The sequence below is a fragment of the Manis javanica genome, chromosome 9 (assembly GCF_040802235.1).
Source record: "Manis javanica isolate MJ-LG chromosome 9, MJ_LKY, whole genome shotgun sequence".
Classification (NCBI taxonomy): Eukaryota; Metazoa; Chordata; class Mammalia; order Pholidota; family Manidae; genus Manis; species Manis javanica.
Genome location: NC_133164.1, coordinates 51,306,086 through 51,333,598, shown reverse-complemented (window position 1 = coordinate 51,333,598; position 27,513 = coordinate 51,306,086). Strand labels below are relative to the sequence as shown.

At 39.3% G+C, this 27,513-nt stretch overlaps 1 long non-coding RNA gene across 2 annotated transcripts; it reads left to right on the top strand.

The window, feature by feature from the left end:
• LOC140843373 (uncharacterized) lies at positions 1-27,513 on the top strand. 2 transcript variants are annotated; one of them, XR_012121061.1, is made up of 4 exons: positions 1-170; positions 5,133-5,273; positions 6,069-6,326; positions 25,511-27,513. It is a non-coding gene; the product is annotated as an uncharacterized lncRNA (long non-coding RNA). The 2 variants fall into 2 exon arrangements; XR_012121060.1 differs by lacking the exon at positions 25,511-27,513 and adding an exon at positions 19,806-20,168.

Genomic DNA, 27,513 nt, shown 5'->3' with positions numbered 1-27,513 from the left:
TGATCTAAAAAATTAAGTGTACTTTAAAAAATCTGATTATATGGAGTCATGCAGAGAAAATGAGAACTTTTAAAGAAAGAAAAATACCTCAATGTGTTTTTTTTTCTTACAGATTTACCCCAGAATAATTGACATACAATAAACCACACAAATTCAGAGTTTACAGTTTGGTAAGTTTTGACATGTTCACAAGGTAGTGAACATAACCACCACCCCAAAGGCTTCCTCCTGCCACTCCAGAATTCCTCTTTGCTCCCACCTGTGCCCTCCCCATTCCTAGGCAACCACTCATCTGCTTTCTGTCACTATGGATTATTTTGCATTATCTAGAATTTTATATAAATGGAATAATATGGTATGTACTCTCCTTCTGAAATTATTTTTAGATTCTTCCATGAGTCGTATCTGTATCTCACTCGTTTTTATTGCTAAATAAAATTCCATTGTATGGATATACCACAATTTGTTTAATCATCTGTTGATGGACATTTGGTCTGTTTCCAGTTTGGGCTATTACCACAAAAGCTAGTATACAACTATAGGTGGATGTTTTATTTCTCTTTGGTAAATGCCTAAGAGTAGAAACACTGGATCACAGGGTATGTGTGTGTTTAACTTCCAACTCCTAAGAAAAGATAAGCACTTCAGTGTGATTTTAAACCAAACAGCCCTCTCAGATAGTTTCAAAACAGGTGTTTCCCTACAGTCAGGTTCTACAACTTTCTGTTGCCACCATCTGGGGAGCTGTGCCCAGAAGTCCACTCCAGAGACCTGGATCTGTCCTGTTTTCTCTGCTCTCCCCTGCAGTGCTGTTCCCCATGGCATCACACCCCCAGCCTACAGCCCATTCACCAACCATTTAACTAACTTAACTATAGGAAGGAATTTCAGAGTGGTTCAAGGAACAGACATAACTCAATGGGGAAGCAGAGGAACATGGACTTAAACCCACAGCGTAGCTCCATGTAGCATCCTAGTGTCACAGAGAAAAAAAGTACGTCAAATGCTAGAAATGAGCTAGCACTCTCTTTGCAACCCAAACCAGCTTTGCAAGTTGTGAAATATGTCAGAGGTAATTTTTCACCGGTGCCTAGCACATGGTATATATTTAGTTTATATTTGAGTGAAGGAATGAAGGAATGAGTACCACACATATTCCTCTAATTAGTCATAAGAACCGTAAAGATGCAACTGGTTCCTGGCAAGAGTACTCGGTGAACTAGAGGTCAGAAAACCTGGACTCTGGTGCTTGCCTTGCCATTAAACTAGCTGTGTGGCAGGGAACATTTCTGAGCCTCAATTTCCTCATTTGTGTAATGTAGAAAATCAATCTGACTTCTTTAGCTTTGGGAACATTTAAATAAAATGACACATGTAAAAATCCTTTACAAACTCTCAATGTGCCACAAATGCAAAACATCTGCATCAATTATCCTGCACAAATGTATTAGCAAATAAAAACAATTATATAACACAACTTTCTTTTATATTGTCTTCCAGAAACTCAAATTTGTCTCATACATTTAGCTCTGCATTGTCTAAGACTAAGGAAGAATACATATTTGCCAATCCTAGTGAACCAAGAAGCTGAACCACAGAGAGTCTGAGTTTCCAAAGATCACCCCTGGGGTCATTTCTCAGGGAAATTTGAATCTGGCTTTCCTGTCTGAGGATAAGTCCATCTCCTCTCTGTCTCATTTACAGCAGCATTTCTCTGCTCTCACAGTTCTCTGACACTCCTTAATGTGGCGATCAGCTTAGTAAGTCTCTCTGGGAAGACTTACCTTGGTGACTCCTGCACTTGATTACTTTACAAGTGGTAAATCTTCTCAGATAAAGACCATCTGGTTCAAATATACAGTCCAATACTATTAGAATACAATAAAACTAACAGTCTGTTAATGCAAGAGATTATTTCCACCACTTTTAGAAGAGGTAAAAAACAAAGACAAATACATAGAGATCTAAAAATTATTCAGAATGGGCCAAATCCTCATTTGATCTTTATTTGTCCTCCCCTGCCTCCACCCTCACATTGCCCATCCCCGCTAACCAGAGTTGATTTTGAATGACCATCTGATGTGGGTTGGGGTAGGGGACATCACTGTAAATGTGAAACAGTAAATCATGGCCTTTTGAGGACAAAGCAGTGGATTCTCCATCTTGTATATTTCATAATACTGTTTTGTACATTCCAATGGTATTACTCTTCCCTGTGTTTCTAACACAGATGCTTACATAAGTTGGAATGAATAAATGAACAAACAACAACTAGGCTGATATACCACCAGCATTGTGTGTGTGTATAGCGAGAAGTAGAGAGAAAAAATGCAAAATTCCCTTTGAGAAGCATCCTTTACCAGAATCTCCTGGTAGAAAAAACTTTGAGATGACTATACTAATTGCAATGAAATATGACTATGGCAATGATATGTTTCACTAATTAAAAACAGACCAGCTAGAGGAGTATCCAGGGCTGTGGAAGCAACAGTCCACAGGAGCCCACCCTGCATACTCAGAGCTGGGGAGAGGGACCTGCCGTTGAGCTGTCCTTATCCCTCCCGAAATGATACTTTCTTCCGTTTGAAATACTCTTCAAATGGCTGACCTTTTAAGAAGGAAATGTAGTCTAAGTTAATTGCTTTTTAAAAATTAAGGGTTTGGTAACCCAAAAATTAAGGGTTTGTTTCTTTCATGAAAAAAAACAGTGAAAGTCAGCTGTACGTTGCCAATGTATGCAAAAATTTTAGTGTTCAATAAAACCTCATACTATAAGTAACATAGGATACAGTAACTTAATAAGTTAAATGGGAAAAAAGATCGGTGTGAGTACAGTGAGCTTTTCTGTTACACCTACAGCTGTCCTTGGGCTCATCCCTGATACGCGTGAACACCACTAACACTAGGAATTCATTCTCCAACTTCACTAAGGTGGAGAAAGGACTCCTTGGAGAGTAGCTGATTGAATGCCTTAAGGAAGGGGGAAAAAAATCACTTCAAATCTGAAATATTTGTTTCCACAAAGCAAAGATGCTTTTTTAAAAGAGTTTCTGTAGAGTAACTCAGAGAGGGTGCCCACCAGCCACGTAATGACAACCTAAGTATTAGCATCTTCATACACAGTGTGAGGCACTGGTTTTCACACCTGAGAGAGCCTCAGAACCACTTACAGATGTTAAAACACACACTGCTGGGTTCCTCTCCCAGTGTATCTGATTCAGTAGGTCTGGAGTGGGGCCCAAGAACCTGCATCTCTAACAGGTTTCCAGGAGAAGCTGCTGCTGTGCTGGTCCAGAGACCACACTTTGAGAACTGTTCGTATAAATTATTTCAATTAAACTGGGAAAGTCTGTGAGAATCTGTAAGTTCATTATGATACTCAAAAGGAAAAAATGTAAAATGTACAGAAAGGCTGTTATAAAAAATTATATTTATTAATCTATATAGCTGTTTGTGTCTCCTTTTAAATATATGCTGGTTTATAAATAAAGCATAGCTCTTTTCAAATCTGTATAAGCAATGAGCAAGCACCAAAAAAAAAAAAAATCCAGAAGTTAATGAGATGACTCCAGGAAAGGTAGGAATTGAACCAAAAGCAGGAAAAATTAATCAGTGCCAGGTGATTCCCTTAATAACAGAGTAGAAAGTCCAGTCTTCACTCAGCAAAAGTAATTGAACAAAAACCAATCAAAATCCTTGTGTTCCAAGATGATAAACCAGCCAAATGGCCCAAAGAATTAAGTTGGCCCATCATCTCCTAAAAGAAAACCTCTACACATTTCATTATAAGGAGATACTCATAAGGCAGGGATGTACTTTCAATTAAAATATCAAACAAGGTAAATATAATGGCAAGAAAATAAGTTTGATGATGTTGGCCATATGAAACCTAAATGAGCATCATTTCCAAGCAGAAAATCAAGTTTCAACAAACTAAAATCTATGAGTAAGTACTAAAATTAAAATTAATTAAAAATCCCATTGATACAACAAGATGCTACTGAAGCATAAAAGACACTTAGCTAATGACTCAGGGATGCATTATCCTGGACTATAAAACCAAACAGAGGTCTCAGCCAAGAACTAATCCATGCACCACACAGAAAGTCTAATTTTGTCTTGTTTTGTTTTTACCTTTAGAATCTGCTAAGATTACAGCAACTTTAGGAAAGAGCAGAAATAGAATTGGGTCAAATTACTGGAACTTCAAGTAGTTAGCTTTGAAAGGGATAAGAATAAAAGTAAGGATAGAACAGAGTAAGAATAAAAGCCTATAACTGCACAGAGCCTAGCACATGAATGCTGCTAGCAGTTTTAGTCAAATAACCCAAACCATAAACTACCCAAATGCCCATTAGAAGTGAATGAATAAGCAAATGGCAGAACATCCATGCTATGGAATATTACATAGTAATAAAAAAGAACAAAGTATTGCTACATGCTACAACATAGATGAATCTCAAAAATCTAAGTGAAAGCTACACATGAAAGAGTACCTATGGTATGATCTTTGTGTTAGTGTATGTTGAATAAGCTGTTCTTTAAGTGTTTAAAACATGTATAAGGAGTTGGCCTATTGGACTGGTGGCTTAATCAAATGTTTAGGAAAATTTGGCAAGATAGTTTTTCATCAATGTTGAAGTGCATGGGGAGTTTAATTTGTCAAAATTCAATTTTGTAGTTGTGGAAGTCATATGTAAATATTTCAAGGAATGTGAATTTTAATGATTAAAGGAATGCTAATTGTTCAAAATATTTATGAGAAGAATTCACTATTACATTAAATAAGGCATAATAGAAGGGAGTGGTCCTTGCTTGTACAAAAGCCTCTTCCATACGCAATAACCATCAGTATACATCATTACAAACTCGCCTCATCTTTGTCAATACAGCATATCCCTATGGCAGAGCTCTGACCAGTGTGTACAGGCCATCCCAAGGTTTGTTTTTTCCTCTTAATGATATTTCATACATACTATAGAAAAATGCCACAATGTTGTTTTTGAGATACTGATAAGGCATTCTCAATGTACCATAGTTTGTAGACCTTTTCCTCCATTGTTGGGGCTAAAGTTCAAAATCACTAAAAAGTTATTGTTACCAACCTCTGCTTTCTTACCATGCTGCATTAGCAACACCCAGACCCGGCTCAGAATTCCTGCTCCACCTGGTGGCAGCTGTGTGATCTTGTGCGACCACTTGACCTTTCCAATCATTACTTAGCCCAAGGTTGTGGAGATTAAACAAGGCATGTCTACAGTCCTTGGCACAAGGTAGGTGCTCTGAAATGGAGAGCCCTAAATCAAATACCCATTTTTCATGTTATTTACTCTCACTGAATATGCTTTTTAGAGTACCCAAGCCTTTCGATTTTGGTGCATTGTTAACAGATTTACTGTTTTGTACTGGGTATTTTTCATATTCTAGATTGTTACTACTTTTCCTTTTTGAGAGTTGATTCAAACTTACATTTTTCATTCCTTCAAACCAGTATCTTCCCAAGTGCTTGTTTGTTTTTGAGTTTCTGTTTTCATTCCTAAACTTTCCATCTCTTTCACCCATGGCTGTCCTGTGGTCCTCTAATGATTTGTGCTGCCTTTTCCCTGTTCCTGTTTTGGTGTTTATCTTTTCATCCTGTTTTCTTTAGCACACATTTATGTCTATATTTTAAATAGTATCCTACCTTACATATTGTTTATAGTCTGTAACCATATGATGAGTTTCCATGCATTCAATTATTGTTTCTAGTCATTTTAATGGGCATATGAATAAATTGCAATTTAATCAATTCCCCATTTTCACATTTAGATTATTTTCACTTTTTCACTTTTATAGATGGTATGTTGATGAATATTCTCATAACTATAGGGTCATCCATGATTGTTTCCTTAGAATAAATACAGAGATTTATATTCAATAAAATAAACTCATGAATTGCTGGGTCAAAAACAATGTAAACTTCTAAGTCTTTTAGTATGTATTTTCACATTACCAGTACAAGATTATACTAATTAGGGTATAACTTTCTGAAGAAAATTCAAGGCAATATTACTTTTTCTTTCTTTCAGATATTCTCCTACTGACCAATCATCAGAAATATTAATATTTTGAGCAGTTTTCTTGAATTAAAAAGGTTTAAATAAATTACTATGAGCTGGAGTTCAGAAGATGGCGGTGTGAGTAGAGCAGCGGAAATCTCCTCCCAAAACCATATATATTTTTGAAAATACAACAAATACAACTATTCCTAAAAGAGAGACCACAAGACACAGGACAACAGCCAGACTACATCCACACCTGAGAAAACCCAGTGCCTCGCGAAGGAGGTAAGATACAAGCCGCGGCCCGGCAGGACCTGAGCACCCCTCACCCCAGCTCCCGGTGGTGGGTGAGGAGTCAGAGCAGGGAGGGAGAGGGAGCCCAGGACTGCTAAAGACCCAGCCCTAACCAACCATGCCAGAGCACAGACACACAGTGTGTGGTGTACTGGATACTAGGGAAATGGGACAGTAAAACCTGTGAGCAGGTCCCCGCAGCTGGTGCCCCAGGGACAAAGAAAAGCGAATGCTTTTTGAAAGTCTTAAAGGAACAGGGACCCCACAGCTGGATGAAAGCATTCCAGGACACTTAGCCCAGCAGCTGGGAATCCCAGGGAACTAACCCCCTGGAAGGCAGCGCAGCTCGGAGGCCCCTCATGGTGATAAACAGCCTCCCGCCTGTTTCCCCTATGTAGTCACTCCACCATATTGTAGCAGCAGTCTGAGGCCGGCCATGCCCATAGCAACCACGGAGCTTAACTCCACAACAACTGTGGAGCATAACTCCACAGCGGCCGGGCAAAAATCAGAGGCCCCATCTGCGCGCAACTGCCCAGCACAAGCTGCTACAGGTCGCTGTTCTCCCAGGAGAGTAAAGCCACAAACCAGCAAGAAGGGACGTTCTCCCAGCCATCACATGTGCCAGCTCTGCAAACTATCTCTGTCGCCATGAAGGCAGAAGAATTTGATACAGACCAAAATCACAGAGTCAACTCCTGAGAAGCAGATAGACCTAACCAATCTTCCTGAAAAAGAATTCAAAATAAAGGTCATAACCATGCTGATGGAGCTGCAGAGAAATATGCAAGAGCTAAGGGATGACATCCGGAGGGAGATTACAGAAATGAAACAATCTCTGGAAGGATTTATAAGCAGAATGGATAAGATACAAGAGGCCATTGATGGAATAGAAGCAAGAGAACAGGAACACATAGAAGCTGATGCAGAGAGAGATAAAAGGATCTCCAGGAATGAAACAATATTAAGAGAACTGTGTGACCAATCCAAAAGGAACAATATCCACATTATAGGGGTACCAGAAGAAGAAGAGAGAGGAAAAGGGACGGAAAGTATTTTGGAAGAAATAATTGCTGAAAACTTCCCCAAACTGGGGGAGGAAATAATTGAACAGACCACGGAAATACACAGAACCCCCAACAGAAAGGATCCAAGGAGGATAACACCAAGACACATAATAATTAAAATGGCAAAGATCAAGGACAAGAACAGAGTTTCAAGGCAGCCAGAGAGAGGAAAAAGGTCACCTACAAAGGAAAACCCATCAGGCTATCATCAGACTTCTCAACAGAAACCCTACAGGCCAGAAGAGAATGGCATGATATATTTAATGCAATGAAACAGAAGGGCCTTGAACCAAGGATACTGTATCCAGCACGACTATCATTTAAATATGATGGCAGGATTAAACAATTCCCAGACAAGCAAAAGCTGAGGGAATTTGCTTCCCACAAACCACCTCTACACGGCATCTCCAGGGACTGCTCTAGATGGGAGCACTCCTAGAAAGAGCACAGAACAAAAAGCACCCAACATATGAAGAATGGAGGAGGAGGAATAAGAAGGGAGAGAAGAAAAGAATCTCCAGACAGTGTATATAACAGCTCAATAAGCGAGCTAAGTTAGGCGGTAAGATACTAAAGAGGCTAACCTTGAACCTTTGGTAACCACGAATTTAAAGCCTGCAATGATAATAAGTACATATCTTTCAATAGTCACCCTAAATGTAAATGGACTTAATGCACCAATCAAAAGACAAGGAGTAATAGAATGGATAAAAAAGCAAGACCCATCTATATGCTGCTTACAAGAAACTCACCTCAAACCCAAAGACATGTACAGACTAAAAGTCAAGGGATGGAAAAACATATTTCAGGCAAACAACAGCGAGAAGAAAGCAGGGGTTGCAGTACTAATATCAGACAAAATAGACTTCAAAACAAAGAAAGTAACAAGAGATAAAGAAGGACACTACATAATGATAAAGGGCTCAGTCCAACAAGAGGATATAACCATTCTAAATATATATGCACCCAACACAGGAGCACCAGCATATGTGAAACAAATACTAACAGAACTAAAGGAGGAAATAGACTGCAATGCATTCATTTTAGGAGACTTCAACACACCACTCACCCCAAAGGATAGATCCACCGGGCAGAAAATAAGTAAGGACATGGAAGCACTGAACACAGTAGAGCAGATGGACCTAATAGACATCTATAGAACTCTACATCCAAAAGCAACAGGATATACATTCTTCTCAAGTGCACATGGGGCATTCTCCAGAATAGACCACATACTAGCCCACAAAAAGAGCCTCAGCAAAATCCAAAATATTGAAATTCTACCAACCAATTTTTCAGACCACAAAGGTATAAAAGTAGAAATAAATTCTACAAAGAAAACAAAAAGGCTCACAAACACATGGAGGCTTAACAACATGCTCCTAAGTAATCAATGGATCAACGAACAAATTAAAATAGAGATCAAGGAATATATAGAAACAAATGACAACAACAACACAAAGCCCCAACTTCTGTGGGACGCAGCGAAAGCAGTCCTAAGAGGAAAGTATATAGCGATCCAGGCACACTTGAAGAAGGAGTAACAATCCCCAATGAATAGTCTAACATCACAATTATCGAAATTGGAAAAAGAAGAACAAATGAGGCCTAAACTCAGCAGAAGGAGGGACATAATAAAGATTAGAGAGAGAAAAAATAAACAAAATTGAGAAGAATAAAACAATAGAAAAAAATCAATGGAGCCAAGAGCTGGTTCTTAGAGAAAATAAAATAGATAAGTCTCTAGCCAGACTTATTAAGAGAAAAAGAGAGTCAACACACATCAACAGAATCAGAAACAAGAAAGGAAAAATCATGACAGACTCCACAGAAATACAAAGAATTATTAGAGAGTACTATGAAAACCTATATGCTAACAAGCTGGAAAACATAGGAGAAATGGACAACTTCCTAGAAAAATACAAGCTTCCAAGACTGACCATGGAGGAAACACAAAAATTAAACAAATCAATTATGAGCAAAGAAATTGAAGCGGTAATCAAAAAACTACCCAAGAACAAAACCCCCGGGCCAGATGGATTTACCTCAGAATTTCATCAGACATACAGAGAAGACATAATACCCATTCTCCTTAAAGTTTTCCAAAAAATAGAAGAGGAGGGAATACTTCCAAACTCATTCTATGAAGCCAACATCACCCTAATACCAGAACCAGGCAAAGACCCCACCAAAAAAGAAAATTACAGACCAATATCCCTGATGAACGTAGATGCAAAAATACACAACAAACTATTAGCAAACCAAATTCAAAAATATATCTAAAGGATCATACACCATGACCAAGCGGGATTCATCCCAGGGAAGCAAGGATGGTACAACATTTGAAAATCCATCAACATCATCCACCACATCAACAAAAAGAAGGACAAAAACCACATGATCATCTCCATAGATGCTGAAAAAGCATTCAACAAAATTCAACATCCATTCATGATAAAAACTCTCAGTAAAATGGGTATAGAGGGCCAAGTACCTCAACATAATAAAGGCCATATATGATAAACCCACAGCTAACATCATACTGAACAGTGAGAAGCTGAAAACTTTTCCTCTGAGATTGGGAACAAGACAGGGATGCCCCTCTCCCCACTGTTATTTAACATTTTACTGGAGGTCCTAGCCATGGCAATCAGACAAAACAAAGAAAACAAGGAATCCAGATTGGTAGAGAAGAAGTTAAACTGTCACTATTTGCAGATGACATGATATTGTACATAAAAAACCCTAAAGACTCCACTCCAAAACTACTGGAACTGATATTGAAATACAGGAAAGTTGCAGGATACAAAATTAACACACAGAAATTTGTGACTTTCCTATACACTAACAATGAACCAATAGAAAGAGAAATTAGGAAAACAATTCCATTCACAATTGCATCAAAAAAAATAAAATACCTAGGAATAAACCTAACCAAAGAAGTGAAAGACCTATACCCTGAAAACTATAAGACACTCTTAAGAGAAATTAAAGAGGACACTAACAAATGGAAACTCATCCCATGCTCTTGTTTAGGAAGAATTAATATTGTCAAAATGGCCATCCTGCCCAAAGCAATATACAGATTTGATGCAATCCCTATCAAATTACCAACAACATTCTTCAACGAACTGGAAAAAATAGTTCAAAAATTCATATGGAAACACCAAAGACCCCGAATAGCCAAAGCAATTCTGAGAAGGAAGAACAAAGTGGGGGGGATCTCACCCCCAACTTCAAGTTCTACTACAAAGCCATAGTAATCAAGACAATTTGGTACTGGCACAAGAACAGAGCCACAGACCAGTGGAACAGAATAGAGACTCCAGACATTAACCCAAACATATATGGTCAATTAATATCCAATAAAGGAGCCATGGACATACAATGGGGAAATGACAGTCTCTTCAACAGATGGTGCTGGCAAAACTGGACAGCTACATGTAAGAGAATGAAACTGGATCACTGTCTAACCCATACACAAAAATAAATTCGAAATGGATCAAAGACCTGAATGTAAGTCATGAAACCATAAAACTCTTAGAAAAAAACAGGCAAAAATCTCTTGGACATAAACATGAGTGACATCTTCATGAATGTATCTCCTGGGCAAGGAAAACAAAAGCAAAACTGAACAAGTGGGACTACATCAAGCTGAAAAGCTTCTGTACAGCAAAGGACACCATCAATAGAACAAAAAGGTACCCTACAGTATGGGAGAATATATTCATAAATGACAGATCCGATAAAGGCTTGACATCCAAAATATATAAAGAGCTCATGCACCTCAACAAAGAAAAAGCGAATAATCCGATTAAAAAATGGGCAGAGTAGCTGAATAGACAGTTCTCCAAAGAAGAAATTCAGATGGCCAACAGACACATGAAAAGATGCTCCACATTGCTAGTTATCAGAGAAATGCAATTAAAACCACAATGAGATATCACCTCACACCAGTAAGGATAGCTACCATCCAAAAGACAAACAAAAACAAATGTTTGAGAGGTTGTGGAGAAAGGGGGAACCCTCCTACACTGCAGGTGGGAATGTAAATTAGTTCAACCATTGTGGAAAGCAGTATGGAGGTTCCTCAAAATGCTCAAAATAGGTATACCATTTGACCCAAGAATTTCACTTCTCGGAATTTTTCCTAAGAATGCAGCAGCCCAGTTTGAAAAAGACAGATGCACCCCTATGTTTATGGCAGCACTATTTACAACAGCCAAGAAATGGAAGTAACCTAAATGTCCATCAGTAGATGAATGGATAAGGAAGATGTGGTACATATACACAATGGAATATTATTCAGCCATAAGAAGGAAACAAATCCTACCATTTGCAACAACATGGATGGAGCTAGAGGGTATTATGCTCAGTGAAATAAGCCAAGCAGAGAAAGACAAATATCAAGTGATTTCACCCATCTGTGGAGTATAAGAACAAAGAAAAACTGAAGGAACAAAACAGCAGCAGAATCACAGAACCCAAGAATGGACTAACAGTTACCAAAGGGAAAGGGATTGGGGAGAATGGGAGGGAAGGGAGGGATAAGGGTGGGGAAGAAGAAAGGGGGATTATGATTAGCATGTATAATGTGGGGGGTGGAATGGGGAGGGCTGTGCAACACAGAGAAGACAAGTAGTGACTCTATAACATCTTACTACGCTAATGGACAGTGACTGTAATGGGGTTTGTTGGGGGGACTTGGTGAAGGGGGGAGCCTAGTAAACATAATGTTATTCATGTAATTGTAGATTAATGATAAAAAAAAATACAATGAGCTCCCATTTTAGTAATCTGATACAAAAGAGCTGATTACTTTCTGAAATGTCACCTTTATTAAACCAGTACTGTCTGAGGCTATCTTACTATGTAGTGTCTGTTTCATAAAAGCACACTCATTTGATTTGGAGGTCAGTGTGTGCAGGGGCCTGGAGGCATTCCCATCTTCTTTTGTGCTCTGATTTTCCCTAGTAATGCCAACTAAGTGCTTTCTTTTTATCCACAGGGTCTGGGCTTTGCATAGCTGTATCATGCCTTTTAGATTAAATCTGATTTCTTCCTTCAAGTGGATGCTTTATTCTTATAGCCAACAGACCACAGAGTTAAGAGAAAGAAGATCATGTTTTATAATGTTAATTAATGTCTTAAAACTATGTGCCCATCTGTTCCAGGTCTGAAAGGAATAAAAGTTAGGCTTACGGAAAATCAGACACAATGAATCAATCAGTTAATTAACTATTGTTGAGTTACACATGGCCAACAATGTGTGAGCCAACAGGAATAACCAAAATCAGAGAGTAAATTTCAAATACACTAATAAATATTCTACTTTCCTTTAGTTTTAGTTGCTTTTCCAGGAACATTAGATGAATGTTTAAGTTTATATTTTGTTTTTCTAGATTTTTTTTCTTTTTTTCTTTGCTTATAAAAAGACCACACTAGCTGTCTTTTTAAAGTCTCCTGTTTTTCTTGAAAAGATGCTTTTTGAAGCTGAGGAAATTGAGTATCTTGCCAAATGAGTATTGGCTTTCTGTGTTTCCTCTTCTGTGAAATGTCCATTTATGTTTTTTGCCTATTTTCTTTTGGGTTATTGTCTTTTCCTTATTGATTTATAGAAGTTCTTTAAAAAATTCTCCATACAAATTCTTTGTTTTTTATGTGATACATTGTCTCTCAGTTTGCAGCTTAATCTCTTCACCTTCTTTAACATGTCTTTTGATGAATGCAAGTTTTTAATTTTAGTAGAGTCAAATTCATCACACTTCTATTTAGTGGGCTTTTGTGTGTCCAGTGTTTGAGAAGTCCTTCACTACCCTCAAGATTTGAAGACATTCATCCATATTTTCTTCTAAAAGTTTTCAAGTTTTGCTTTCATTTGAATATTTAACCCATCCAGAGATGACTTTGCATGTCTAATGTGTGATAAGAATATGATTTATTTTTATATGGATAGTCATTTTTTCTGTTCCATTTATTGAACTCCTCATAAATAATCCAGGAAATGTAAATCAAGACCATAAAGAGATACCAATTTATATCCATTTGATTGGAAAAAATTAAGATGTCTGCCATACCAAGTTCTGAAAATGATAGATCAATAAAATGTCCTCTACATTGCTGGTGAGAGTATAATTTGCTACAACCACTTTGGAAGACACTCTGGCATTATCTTTCAAAGCTGAATATCCACATACCCTACATCTGACCAAAATTCCATTCCTACGTATAACCTGAGGACAACTCCAGCAAGTATACACCAGGAGAGAGAACCACATATGAGAACCTTGTTCATTACAGCAAGAACTGTGAAAGCCTAAACTACAGTGTCCAGGAGGCCAGAAAAATTAATGCCAGTGTATTCAACCATGAAATACTAAACAGTAGTAACGATGAATGAACACAGCAGGCCACAACACTATGAATGACTCTTAGTAACAGAAAATCAAATGGGAATAAAAAGTCCCAGAAGATAACATACAGCATAATATCCTTTCCATAAAAGTCAAAAACAATTAGAACTAATTATTGTATTATTAGTTTGCACATATATGCAATAAAAGACAGTTTAAATAATGAATAAAAACACAAAATTCAGACTGTGGCTACATCAAGTGGGAGGAGGCAGGGGGGATATGAGCCAGGACAGGAGCACATACAAGTTATTGTCCATGTGTTCATTCTCTAAGTGGATAGTGAGTTCATGGGCATTCATTATTGTATTAACAAATAAACACATAAGTAGATATAATGAAAGATGGCCAACCATGAACCAGGGGTGAGAGTAGGTTAGGTAACCAAGAACAAAGAACTCAGTGCACCTGAGGTCCATTGAAAATAAAGTTGAGGGAGAAAATCTGCACAGACTCTCTGAAAAATGAGCCAGCCGAAGATGTGAAGTAAGAATACTTAAAAATAAAGATTGAAAGCTGTTTGGTGTAAGTCATGGGTATTAATAATTCAAGATTTCTTCACTGTGGATAAAGTGAAGCTTCCTATGGCCAGGATTCTCACCTGACGCTGGTTGGCTAGCTCACTGCACATGTGCAGGAAATATGTCATTATTGACTCTTTATAAAGAGCTCTGCCCAGTGCTCAGGGTGACACAGTGGCACAGCTGCAAAGCTGCAGGAGAGCAGAGCACAGGCTGCAGTGGTGGCAGTGCCAAGGACAGAGACTGAGATGGCTGCAGAGGCAGAGAGGCCCAGAGGCAGAGACCACCATGCTGCATGCAGACTCACTCTAAGTGAATGGAATTCTAGTGACTGACCTGCAACGTGGAAATAGAGTTGGGTATAAGCCTCTCACCCCAAGAACATTCTACTGCTATTTCTTTGGTCACACTGAATCCATATGAACTTTCCCAGGGCTGAAACACATTGGCAAGACACATACCTTAGCAATGAAGCAGAGGGTCTCGAACCAAGAATACTCTACCCGGCAAGATTATCTTTTAAATATGAAGGAGGAATAAAACAATTTCCAGATAAGCAAAAACTGAGATAATTTACCTCCCACAAACCATCTCTACAGTGTACTTTGGAGGGATGGCTATAAATGGAACTGTTCCTATGGTTAAAAAGCTCTCAGCAGAGGTAATAAAAAAGAATAGACGAAGAATACAGAATATGATACCTAATGTATAAATAATGGAGGAGGAAGAAAAGGAGGGAAAAAAGAACCTTTAGATTGTGTTTGTAATAGCATACTAAGTGAGTTAAGTTAGACTACTAGATAGTAAGGAAGTTACCTTTGAACCTTTGGTAACCAAGAATCTAAAGCCTGCAATGGCAATAAGTACATACCTATCGATAAGGACCCTAAATATAAATGGTCTGAATGCACCAATCAAAAGACACAAAGTCACTGACTGGATAAAATTACAAGACCCAACTATATGCTGCCTACAAAAGACTCACTTAAATCCCAAAGACATACACAGACTAAAAGTGAAGGGATGGAAACAGATATTTCAAACAACTAAAAGGGAGAAAAAAGGAGGAGTTGCAGTACTTCTATCTGACAAAATAGACTTTAAAACAAAGAAAGTCACAAGAGACAAAGAAGGACATTACATAATGATAAAGGGGACAATCCAACAAGAAGATATAACCATTATAAATAACTATGCACCCAACACAGGAGCACCTACATATGTGAAACAAATACTAACAGAATTAAAAGGGGAAATAGAATGCAATGCATTCATTTTAGAACACTTCAACACCCCATTCACTCCAAAGGACAGATCAACCAGACAGAAAGTAAGCAAGGAGACAGAGGCATTGAACAACACATTAGAACAGATGGACCTAACAGACATCTACAGAACTCTACACCCAAAAGCAGCAGGATATACATTCTTCTCAAATGCATATGGAACATTTTCAAGAATAGATCATATACTAGGCCACAGAAAGAGCCTCAGTAAATTCAAAAAGATTGGAATTGTACCAACCAGTTTCTCAGACCACAAGGTATGAAACTAGAAATAAATTACACAAAGAAAAAGAAAAAGCCCACAAACACATGAAGGCTTCACAACGTGCTCCTAAATAACCAATGGATTAATGGACAAATAAAAACAGACATCAAGCAATCTATGGAGACAAATGACAAGAATAATTCAACACTGCAAAATCTGTGGGACGCAGCAAAGGCCATTCTAAGAGGGAAGTATATTGCAATACAGGCCTACCTCAGGAAAGAAGAACAATCCCATAGGAACAGTCTAAACTCACAGTTAATGAAACTAGAAATAGAAAATCAAATGAGGCCCAAAGGAGGGACATAATAAAGATTAGAGCATAAATAAATAAGATTGAGAAGAATAAAATAATAGAATCAATGAAAGCAGGAGTTGCTTCTTCGAGAAAATAAACAAAATAGATAAACCCCTAGCCAGACTTATCAAGAAAAAAAGAGAGTCTACACACATAAACAGGATCAGAAATGAGAAAGGAAAAATCACTATGGAAACCACAGAAAGACAAGAATTATTAGAAAATACTATGAAAACTTATATGCTAACAAACTGGATAACCTAGAAGAAATGGACAACTTTCTAGAAAAATACAACCTTCCAAGGCAGACCCAGAGAGAAACAGAAAATCTGAACAGACCAATTACCAGCAATGAAATTGAACTGGTAGTCAAAAAACTACCTAAGAACAAAATACCTGGATCAGATGGCTTCACCACTGAATTTTATCAAACATTTAGTGACGATCTAATACCCAATCTCCTTAAAGTTTTCCAAAAATTAGAAGAGGATGGAATACTTCCAAACTCATTCTATAAGACCAGCATCACCCTAATACCAAAACCAGGAAAGACACCAAAAAAAAAAAGTAAATTACAGACCAATATCCCTGTTGAACATAGATGCAAGAATACTCGACAAAATATTAGCAAACCAAATTCACAAATACATCAAAAAGATCATCCACCATTATCAAGTAGGATTTATTCCAGGGATGCAATGATAGTAAAATATTAGAAAATCCATCAACATCATCCACCACATCAACAAAAAGAAGGACAGAAACCACATGATCATATCCATAGATGCTGAAAAAGCATTCGACAAAATTCAACATCTATTCATGATAAAAACTCTGAACAAAATGGGTACAGAGGGCAAGTAACTCAACATAATAAAGGCCATATATGATAAACTCACAGCCAACATTATACTGAACAGCGAGAAGCTGAAAGCTTTTCCTTTTAGTTTGGGAACAAGACAAGGATGCCCACTCACTCCACTTTTATTTAACATAGTTTTGGAGGTCCTTGCCACAGCAATCAGACAACACAAAGAAATAAAGGCATCCAGATTGGTATGGAAGAAGTTAAACTGTCATTGTTTGCAGATGACATGATATTGCACATGAAAAACCCTAAAGAATCCACTCCAAAACTACGAGATCTAATAACTGAATTCAGCAAAAGTTGCAGGATATAAAATTAATACACAGAAATCTGTTGCATTCCCATACACTAATGATGAACTAGCCTAAAGTGAAATTAGGAAAACAATTCCATTTGCAATAGCATCAAAAAGAATAAAATTCCTAGGAATAAACCTAACCAAGGAAGTGAAAGACCTATAGTCTGAAACCTACAAGACATTCATGAGAGAAATTAAAGAAGAAGAAGATACCAATAAATGGAAACAAATCCCATGCTCATAGATAGGAAGAATTAATATTGTCAATATGGCCATCCTGCCTAAAGATTCAATGCAATCCCTATCAAAATACCAACAGCATTCTTCAATGAACTAGAGAAAATAGTTCCAAAATTCATATGGAACCAAAAATACCCCAAATAGCCAAAGCAATCCTGAGAAGGAAGAGTAAAGCCGGGGGGATTATGCTCCCCAAGTTCAAGCTCTACTACAAAGCCACAGTAATCAAGACAATTTGGTACTGGCACAATAACAGATCCATAGACCAATTGAACAGACTGGAGAGCACAGATATAAACCCAAGCATATATGGTCAATTAATATATGATAAGAGAGCCATGGACATACAATGGGGAAATGACAGCCTCTTCAACAACTGGTGTTGGCAAAACTGGACAGCTACATGCAAGATAATGAAACTGGATTATTATCTACCCCATATACAAAAGTAAACTCAAAATGGATTAAAAACCTCAAAGTAAGTAATGAAACCATAAAACTCTTAGAAGACAACATAGGCAAAAATCTCCTGATTATAAACATGAACAACTTTTTTATGAATGCATCTCCTCAAGCAAGGGAAACAAAAGTAAAAATGAATACATGGGAGTACATCAAACTAAAAAGCTTCTGTACAGCAAAGAACACCATCAGCAGAACCAAAAGGCATCCTACAGTATGGGAGAATATATTTGTAAACATATCTGTCAAGGGGTTAACACCCAAAATCTATAAAGAACCCACATGCCTCAGCACCCAAAAAGCGAATAACCCGATTATACAATGGGCAGAGGATATGAAGAGACAATTCTCCAAAGAAGAAATTCAGATGGCCAAGAGACACATGAAAAGATGCTGCACATCACTAATCATCAGGGAAATGCAAATAAAAACCACAGTGAGTTATCACCTAACACCAGTTAGGATAGCCAATATCTAAAAGACTAAAAATAACAAATGCTGGTGAGGATGTGGAGAAAGGGGAACCCTCCTGTGCTGCTGCTAGGAATGTAAACTAGTTCAACCATTGTGGAAAGCAATATGGAGGTTCCTCAAAAAACTAAAAATAGAAATACCATTTGACCGAGGAATCCCACTCCTAGGAATTTACCCAAAGAATATAATTTCTCAGTTCAAAGACATATGCACCTCTATGTTTACTGCAGCACTATTTACAATAGCCAAGATATGGAAGCAATCTAAGTGTCCATCAGTAGATGAATGGATAAAGAAGAGGTGGTACATATACACAATGGAATATTATTCAGCCATAAGAAAGAAACAAATCCTACCATTTGCAACAACATGGATGGAGCTGGAGAATATTTCGCTCAGTGAAATAAGATAGGAAGAAAAACAAGTACCAAACGATTTCCCTCTTTTGTAGAGTATAACAACGAAGCAAAAACTGAAGGAACAAAACAGCAGCAGACTTACAGACTCCAAGAAGGGACTAGTGGTTACCAAAGAGGAGGGGTAGGGGAGGGCGGGTGGGGAGGGAGGGAGAAGGGGATTGAGAGGTATTATGATTGGCACACATGGTGTGGGGGGGGATCATGGGGAAGACAGTGTAGCACAGAGAAGGCAAATAGTGACTCTGTGGCATCTTACTACACTGATGGGCAGTGACTGCAATGGGGTATGGGGTGGATATGATAATATCGGTGAATGTAGTAACCACATTGTTTTTTCATGTGAAACCTTCATAAGAGTGTATATCAATAATACCTTAATAAATTTTTTTTAAAGTGAACTAAGGGCACACCAAAAAAAGGGGGGCATAAATTTATCAGCATATTTTTCTGCTTCAAGTTCTTTAAATCTTAGTCTAAACAGGAATTTATTCTACTGTTGTTCTAAAACTCCAATTCAACAAACATTTGTTGAGTTGCTAAAATATGCAGGATCTGCGAACAAAACAATGAATGAGAAAGACAATAGTCGTGGAGCTATTGAAAAACAATGTTTAGTGTCATAACTATAAAAAATGTTTTAATTTAAAAACTGTGTTATGCATGATATTGTTCATGAAGCTTTACTTGGCTTTACCTGGAACCTGTCCAGGGAGTCGATAACCCCTTCTTTGTCGCCACTGGATCTTGCCATACTTCGTTTATTTGTCATGCTGACTTGCACTAATTTGCAGCCGATATCTGTAACTTTTGTTCTGTCCAGGACCTTCTTTTCTTACGAACTCCTTTTCATACCCTCTAGTGCTGTCAGTTCCATGGCCCTGCCTCCCCCACTCCCAGGGGGGCACAAGAGGTGGATCTGTGACCAAGCAGAGCCCTTTCTGGAGACTAGGTTTGGATCCTGGAGGAGAAAGAATGTGTCTCTCCTCCTCAACTTAGGAGCACTAATGTCACAGGTGCCTAGAGCTTTGTCTGCACGGGTAAGTCTAAGAAGCCATTAGAGAGCAGAGACATCCAATGGGCAGAGGGCCTGACTCCTGATATGTAAACTTGAATCCAGCAGTGCCTGAAACCCACAATCCCTGAACTTCCCAGGTTAAGAAACCAATAGTGACTTTTAACTCAACCTTGTTAGATTATTTTTTTATCATTTAAACTTGGCAAAGCCCCCAGTGGTTGTGTCTCCTCTGCAAAATAGCGAGCATCTAGGATCATCTGTGAGTAATGGCCCAATTGGTACTTATACTGGCCTGGGCAGCTGCTCACGTAGTAAGCATAATGCCCAGTGAAACTGCTCAGCTTCCAGAGCAGGTGTGTGTAACCCTAGGTCCACAGACTCCAGGAGGATCCACGAGTGGATGTGTATCTGGGGATTTTTCAGGTGATAAAGTCAATACTCATCATCAAAGTATTGCTTTGATTAAGGGTACTCCGAGGAATCCCCAACCCAGAACGTGGAAGAACTCTCGCTGCTCTAAAGGCTGTGACAAACTCAGCCTAGTTCCAGGGATAGTGATCATCACATCTGAAGACACGGAGCCAGGAAGAAAGAGCTTTGCTACAACTTTCCAAGTCTAGAGAATGAAAAAGCTTGATGCATTCCAGATAAAATCATGCCGTGTTCATTTGGTTTATTTTAATGTGGGCAGGATGCCCTGTGGCTTGTCTCTCTAAGCCCACAGAGGGGTACGGACAGCTGGGGAAAGTCAGATGAGAATCCAATCCCCCTTGACCACAGCCCCCATCCCGTATCACATAACTGACAGAACCCCTTCTGCCTGCCCCCAACCCAAGGGATCACTGAACTGCTAAATCTAATTCTGTTACTAATCTCTCGTGTCTGTTATCTTCTTTCCTTTTTTTTTCTTTGTTGTTGTGTTAAACTACACACAAATGTACCATCTTCACATTCTGAAGTGGGCAGTTCAGTGGCATTAAGTGCATTCACATTGTTGTGCAATTACCACTACACCATCTCCAGAAAGTTTACTGTGGCTGCCCTAACAAACAGTAACACAAATTGGGTGGCTTACAAAGCAGATTTTTCCACTTACAGTTCTGGGGCCAGAAGTCCAAAATCAAGGCATTAGCAGGGACATGCTCCCTGTGACGGCTCTGGGAGAAAATCTGTCCTTGCCTCTTTTAGTTTCTGCTGACTCCAGGCTTTCCTTGGCTGGTGGCTGTGTCACACTCGTCTGTCTCTGCCTTTGTCTTCACATAGCCTCTCCATCTCTGTGTCTTCTTGTCTTTCTCCTGTAAGTACACTTGTCTTTGGATTTGGGGCCCCTTCTCTGGGGTTATCCAGGATGATTTCATCTTGAGATTCTTAATGACTTTTGTAAAGACTCTTCCCAAATAAAATGACATTCATGGGTTCTGGGAATTAGGACATGGGCGTATCTTTTTAGGGGCCACAATTCAACCCCCCCGCAGCTGGGTTATGCCAGAAGCATTACAAAGATCAAGGCTTGAATGCAAATGCTATTTGAGGGGGGTGATCCCAGGAAGTCCCAGCAGGAGTGGGAAATGACAGAAGAGAAGGATGCCAATAAGCTGTGCCTTAATGAACGAGTTACCATGGGGCTCACTTTCACAGGGAACGCTGGGGAGATGGCGTAGAACATGCCTCAGGACTATACCACCTGCAAGGCAAGGAGGTGGGGCTATTTATACTTAGAATCTCATTTGTCATTGAAAACTGTCCCCAAGGCCATTGACTTCGACACATCTCCCCCACACTCAGGCAAAGGGGAAGCTCTCAGGGGGGCAGTCATATATACTTGAGGTTGGACACTGTCTTCATGTCCTGAAATGCCTAATGTCTCAGAGATGCAGGTGAGACATTGATAGCATTAGCTACCGGACACGTCAGACAGTTTCCACTTTATTGCTTACATCAAAATCCAAGAAGGACCTACTAGAGTTGTCCACCACTAGATCATTAAAATAATATTTGATAGAAGATCACTAAGTGATTTTTGGCATAAAACTCAGAAGCATTTCAAAGAATTGAGTGACATTAGATACAAGTTACTTCCAATCTCCACATTATTTGAACAAGGTTAATCACTATATATTGATTACAGTTCAGTCTGATAAAAAATGGGGATAAGAATACATGATTTTCATCAATATGTAATATTTATCACTGAATACATGAACTAAGAGTTTAAAAGGCCAATGAAATTTTATTTTACATTGAATACTTATGAAAATATGTAGTATATTTAAACACATTTTTAACACACTTAAGAGTTATGGTCACTGAAAATTTTTTAATTTGTAATTTCAATTTAGGTATTTTTGTTCTACAAAATCAAGATACTGTGATCAGTAAAAATGGAGATGTGGAATGTAAACATAGGGTTAAAGAAAAATAATAATGCCGTAAAATGTCCACTGTTAAAAGTACTTGTTCTTTTTTTTTAACTGATGATGAATTTAGATTCCCCTGGATAAGGGTAAAGAGTGATGTAATTATTTCATTTAAAAATCTAAGAATTTATAGAACCCAGGAACTAGCATCCTTTGCAATTCCAGTGAAAAATTCTAGAAGTCACTCCTTATTCTTTGGATTATTAACCTCTAAATCTAAATCCCAGATTTCCAGGAAACAGGGTCTGATGGGTCCACTGGGGGCAGGTATCTACCCCTGGTGGAATCCGTTGTGGCCAGTGAGGTGGGGCCACAAGACATATTGTCTATTCAACAGGGGCTACACCCTTGGATGATGGGTCCACCCAAGAAAGCTTGACTACTTAATGAAGGTTTTTAATTTAATATACTAGTGTTTCTCATACAGAATCCCAGAATTCTTAACGTAGAGTCCCAGTTAACTGATTTTTATACTTAATTTATTCTTTTAAAAGTAATTATTTTGAGGGGATGGGCTATGGCCACTCCAAAATATTTTGGCACCAATTCTCCAAAAAAATCTCTGAGGCACACTGATCTTCAGAGCCCACTGAGGGTGAGGACGTGCAGCCAGTCCCCGCAGCCAGTCCCCGCCACCTGTTTGCCTTCACATAGGACGAGAAACAGATGAGGCTCTTTGTTCATAGATGGAAGCACTCAAGAACATGACGTATCACATAAACCTCCCTCATGACATGAATTTCCTTTCTCCTTCCAGGCAGTGGTCCAATGTATATTTTAGACTCCTTCTTTAGCATCTGTCAGCGACTCTTATTTCATAAGCCAACCTATATTTTGCTCTTATATCTTTAATCAAGTTAAGTAATGCAGCTACCATGTCTAGGTCAAAACTGGATTGAACCTGACAAGGAATAAGAAGGAAGCATGTACAGACTGTGTCTCCAGAGAGGTACATGAGATTCTGAGGGACGTTAGTATCCAGTACAGTATTCCCAGCATCTCAGACATTTCTGCACTCTCTTCATTATATCCACTCACTACCTGTACTTTTTAAAAAACAGCTGTACTGAGATAGAATTTACCTATTGAAAGTGTACAATTCAAAGGTTTTAGTATCGTCAGAGCTGTGCAACCATCCCCATAATCTCATTTTTGAATGTTTTCATCCCCACAGGTATGTCCATTGCTGTTAGCAGTCACTCCCCCACCTCAGGAACCATTATCAATTTTATGTCTCTATGAATTTGACTATTGTGGCTCTTCATATAAATGGAATAATAAACTCTGGGACTGGCTTTTTTTTGCTTACATAACATTTTCAAGATTAATCCATTTTATAGCATACTTCATTCCTTTTTATTGCCAAATAATATTCCATTGTATGCTTATACTGCTGTATTAGTCAGGGTTCTCCAGATAAAGAGAACCAACAGGATATACATAGAGAGAAAATAAAATTCAGTTTTAAGAGGTTGGTTCATGTGATTATGGAAGGTTAGAGAGTCCAAACTCTCATCAAGTAGACTGGCAGGCTGGAAACCGAGGAGAGTTACAGTTTGAATTCAAGGGCAGTCTGCTGGCAGCATTTCTTCTTGCTCAGGGTACATCAGTCTTTTGTCCTATTCAAGTCTTCAGGTGATTGGATGAGGTCCACCCACATTATGGAGGGCAATCTGCTTACTCAGTCCACCATTGTAAATGTTAATCTCACCCAAAAAATGCCTACACAGAAACAGCCATAATAATGTTTGACCAAATATCTGGGCACTATGTCCTGGCCATGTTGACACTTCAGATTAACTATCACACCTGTATTTTATTTATCCATTCATCAGGTGATGGAAATTTGTGTTGTTTCTACCTGATTAGTATTTTTGTGTGGACATCTTCATTTACCTAGGAATGAAACTGTTAAACAGTGGACTGTTTTTTTTAACATTTTGAGGAATTACCAAACTGTTTCCCAAAGCAACTGCACCATTTTACATTTCCACACACAGTGTATGAGGGTACCAATATCCCCAACTTTGCTAATACTTTTGTAAGCTCCTCAAGTGATTTTAATGCGCAGCCAGGGTGAAGAACCATTATCCCAGAGCCTAACACAATCGTGCTCTGCCAGGGCTGCACAAGGTTTCTAGATCTTTCCCAGCTTCCACCCCAGGCCTGTCAAATCTGAATCTCTGAGTATTGTCTTTTAGCTTACATCACTCAACAGCTAATTTATTGTTAAAATTGTTATACTTTGTTAAGTCTGTTTTCATGAGTTAACTATATTTAGACCATTACTATACACTGATAATTTTAAAAAGAATCTCTGTGGGGGGCCCAGGATGGATTTCTTAAGCTCCCCAGATGATGACCATGGGCAGCGTAGTGGGCAGCAACCGGAAGGAGCATTTTCCATGACACAGAGCACTGATCCTCAGAAGTCTCAGGAGAGGTGCTGACCACAAAGCTTCTATTGTCTGAAAAAAAATTCCTCAAGGCACAATGGAAAGCCATCCTACTCTGTATATCCATCAGAAGCCCACATCCTGGGAGAAAGCGCTGCCAAGCTGCTGTGGGAGATTCAGAGATGGTAGTTAACAGAGACTGCAAACACCAACATGACACTGACTGGTCAGGCACTACATGCTGTGCCTGTGAATTCATTTAATACTCCCTGCAGCCTATGAAGGTACCAATGCCCCCCGTTTTATAGATGAGGAAATGAGGTAGAGAGATTAACTAACCTGCCAAAGATCACACTGCTGCTAAATGGCAACACAGAGACTCAAACCAAGGCAGTGACATGAATCACCAGGCTCAAGGAGCTTAACAGTCCAGCTGTGGTGACGAGACACACATTCAAATAATGCCCCAGCAAAGCAGAGTTGGATAAATGTGGTATGGCTCAATGTAGATTTGGGAAATTGAACTTCATCAGAGGAATGAGGGAAGCATTCCAGGAGGCAGTGGCACTGCAGCCCAGCTTTGTGAGGCTGGTGGTCCTCAAATTCAACTCGTGGGAGATCTGGGCACGTCTCCAGCTGGAGACCAGTGTTTTGCCACTAAAACGGAGTAATGGCAGCCTTCCATCATGGATGATAAAATTAAGCAGCTAATTGTGTCTTTTCAATTCTGTCACAGATTTTCCTGAAACTTGGTGTCTGCTAACTTGTACTTATAAATGAGAATAAGAAGTCCCAGTCAGTCCTCAGCTCTCCAACCTGTTGGCTGTCATTCGTTGCCGTTTCACGTAAGACAGTTACCATTCTTGCTAACAAAACAATTCCTCTTTTAAGTGTAGAATTAAATGGGTGAGCATCTTAGGATGCCCCCAGAGTACTCCTTGACTCCAGGCGCCTCTTCCCAACTGAGGTGGGAAGCCCCCCAAATGCAGTGAAGCAGGCTGATGAACCTGCCCCAGGCAAGGAAGACAAGGGAAGCACCTGAGCACCCACGGAATGCAAGTTCCTTGGTCACCCTGGTAATGGCTGATGGACATCACGTTTGGAAGACTGTCGGGTTCACAGAACTCTCAGGGGCCCTGGTGACCGGGGGGATGTGCAGTGGGCCATGGCACACTCCTCAGGGCTGCAGACAGAGGTCTTGCAGCAAAGCCTAACAGCAGACCAGTAGGTGCAAGCAGGGAACCTGGGGTCCTCACGTGCGTGAGGACAGGCAGCTCGATTTGTACACACAGAGCTACCCTGTTATACATAGAACACATCGGGACTACTGCATTCATTCAGAAGGCTTGGGTCACTTTTGTCCCACATTCAACACTTCCCTCACATAGTCTTTTGAACCTACGAAGAGGGCTGAGTTGACTAAATAGTGCACAGAACCATCGCTGCTTCTACCCCTTTAATTGGGAGAAGAGGCTATGCATAGCTGCCCCTGGGTTCCTGGGGACTTACTCTGCCAGGGAAGGGCCTGGGGGGTAAGCAAATGGATCTGACACAATCCTTACTTCCAAGGACCTTTTAGTTTGAATACAGAACCATGGAAACTGCTGACCTAGATAACCTCACCCTACAGTGAGGGGGCCCAGGGAGGATGTGACCTACCTAAGATCAGGGGCCCTCTCCTCCACAAAACTGCACCACTCCAACAAACCACTGGGCAATGGGCTTTACACTTAACAAAAGCTGCACCTGGGACTTTTAATCTCCATAGAAAGCAACTATCAGGACATACCAGATCAGAAATTTACATACAACAGAACTTCCAACACATGGAAACGATCTAATTTCCCTGAAACAATGAAAACAGAAAACGCAGGCCTATATACGGTGGTTCTTTGAATTCTTAAGAAATCGTAAAAGGAAATAATATAAAATTGAGTTGGAAAGCTTGCCCTCCAGTGGGGAAACAGTGAACTAACCACATACATCAAAGTTTCAGAAAACCAGTGACTGCTGAAACCACTAAGTGTGTTAACTGGGAAATAAACGTTAGGGAATGAAGATGAGTGCCTGCTGTGACTCTCTTGATAAGTCTTTAAATACAGACAGAGCCAGACCCATCAGTAAGACAGTACATGATTACTGAGCATCGTGGCAGACAGGCAAGCCACAAGGTTTGGTTACTAAAAAGCTGTCATTGAAAACCTGTGACCCTTTTTTAAGGGACCCCTATCTGCTTAGTTTCAAGTAAAATGAGGACCATAATGATGTCACTCCTACAGGGTTAACGCTGAGGGCCAAATAAGATAGTGACAAAACTTGGTAACTAAGCATTCATCAACATTATGGATACTTCCTTTCGCTGGGCTTCATACTCCAGACAGACCAGGTCAGTGACCTTAGGGAGTTTATAATCAAGCCTAACAGATGGAGTGCGCGGAGAGGTGGGCAACTGCTAGCAATTGCCTTAATGGATTTGAAAATGGCCTCCCTCAAGTTGCGAAAAGATGCCTCTTGTAGGAAGAACTGTTAAATCTCACTAGTAATGGTAGCCGCTAGTCACCTGTGGTTATTTAAAACTAAATTTAAAGTTCAGTTCCTCAGGTACATGAGCCACAGTCCAAGTGCTCCACATGTATGTGACTAGGCTAAATTGGACATTTGCAGGTTAGACAGACACAGGAGGGGGGAAGACGGAGGGAGCGAGGGAGGAAGAGTGAGAAGGTGAGGGAGAGGGGAGAG